This window comes from Nuphar pumila, chromosome 7, assembly GCF_984573655.1.
Source record: "Nuphar pumila chromosome 7, dmNupPumi1.hap1.1, whole genome shotgun sequence".
In the NCBI taxonomy this organism is placed as follows: Eukaryota; Viridiplantae; Streptophyta; class Magnoliopsida; order Nymphaeales; family Nymphaeaceae; genus Nuphar; species Nuphar pumila.
The window spans coordinates 42,897,634-42,899,478 of record NC_143255.1 but is presented as its reverse complement, the minus strand read 5'-3'; the positions used below and the strand labels follow the sequence as shown (position 1 = coordinate 42,899,478).

The 1,845-nt window shown below is 42.3% G+C and overlaps 1 non-coding gene across 1 annotated transcript; it reads right to left on the bottom strand.

Moving 5' to 3' along the window:
• Positions 1–660: 660 nt before the first annotated feature.
• On the bottom strand, positions 661–733 carry TRNAR-UCU (transfer RNA arginine (anticodon UCU)). The gene has a single exon. It is a non-coding gene; the product is annotated as a tRNA-Arg (tRNA).
• Between the last annotated feature and the right edge of the window lie 1,112 nt (positions 734–1,845).

The window sequence follows — 1,845 nt, the reverse complement described above, 5'->3', positions numbered from 1 at the left end:
TTATTGTTTTTTGCTGTATTCAAATCACTACCTGTGCTATGGTTGGTAATCTTAAATCCTCCCAAACAAGTCACTGTCTTGTCAATTCAGATTAGGTTAATATTGCAAAAGCCTATAAATATGGGGCGAAGTCTAGGTAAGGCTTTTTTGATAGTTTCCTAAGCCCAACCTGATCTGTTGAATCTCATTTTGCAAATCACTTACCAATGTGGTCTGTCGGGTCTTGTGTCAAGCTGAAGACCCTGGATCAAATCTCGCTGGTGCATGGGGTTGCTGTTGTTTTATCACGGTTGGGGCTTGTAAGGCTGAGTGGTTGTGTTCTTAACCGGGAGTTTTACCTCACAAGAAGGCAAGCCCATTAAGTAACCTCATCCTTATTGAAGGTTTTCCTTCAGCATAAAAAAAAAAGAAAAAAGAAAAAACTCACTTTGCAAATCATGTCCAACCGGATTATGGTTTGAAAAACCATGATCTAAGAACCATGATCACTGACCACACCCACCCAACCCCAACATACACAAATTCTTTACAGACCAGATATCTTTTGATTTGTGGTGAATGGGGTTTGGAGATCTCAAATCTTGGGTCTGAAATGCTAAACCCTAACAAAAAGGAAATTAAAAGTAGCTCGAGGAGAAAAAAGGGAGGAAGAAAAAACATCACGCCCGGTGGGACTCGAACCCACAATCGCCTGATTAGAAGTCAGACGCCTTATCCATTAGGCCACGGGCGCTTAGTTGTTATCAGTAGTTGACTTAAAGTTTATACAATGTGAAAAAGGAACCAACTGCTTACCTGGTGGCTGGCTGATTGCCTGATTGGGCTGTATCTAAATACGCCAAGTGCTGTGCTAGCCCTTCCAGCACGTATGTCATCTAGAGGGATCTTTTATCTCTTAAGTGATCCTTTATGTGCCCTCTGCCAATGACATGACAGGATTCCATGAGCCCCACAGCAACAAAACACAGCCCCCCACTCAAAATGTAGTTATGTTATGTGATTGGCTGTGGTACATAAGAGATGACCTAAGAAATCCCTGGATCCCAAGTTTGTGTCGTCTCGTGTTCAGGCCCACTAGCTTGATTCTGAACTCAGACCATCATTCTGGATCGCAGCTAAGACCAAGTTCTCACGCCAAGCCTATTTACTGTATCATGCTCTTTTCTATGAAAGAGTCTTTCATAAGAAAATGCTCTTTTCTATGAAAGAGTCTTTCATAGGAAATTACATTTTTTCCTAGAAAGGATGAAACAAACATATCAATGAGAAATGTGTGGTAGACGCTACATAATAAATGCAAAAAACAGCTTTCCTGTCAAAATGTGAAGCAGGTTATATGTGCACCCCCCGAAGACGGTTGTTAGCTACATCTCGTGTTGGGGGACCCAATGAGCACCACGTATGTAAGCATGTATGGCTCGTATCCCCATGTTTGTCAACATCAATTAGCATCGGAGTCTGGTGCGATTGCAAAAACTAAAGTATTGTTTCCTCCATGGGTGCCATAAAAATGACAATTCTAGAAAATGAGCGGTTGCAAAGACTTAAGTACCCCGAAGATGGTTATTTAAGACTCAGTCCCTGCACTACAGGATTATCCGAGAAAGGAATTACCCCTAAAGAAGGCCATAAACATCAACCATTTCTCTCTCTTCCTTCTTTTTCTGCCTCTGTGCACATCCAGTAGACGATCCTACACTGCTCCATTAAGCATCGACCGACCTGTGCACTGATTATAGCATGGTTCAACTTGATGAGTTGTAGAGCCTGATAATTCAAGTTTTTGCCCTTACATGAGGGGGGTCCGGGGGCTCCTCCGATGTGGGTCCCGTATAAATTCTTTAT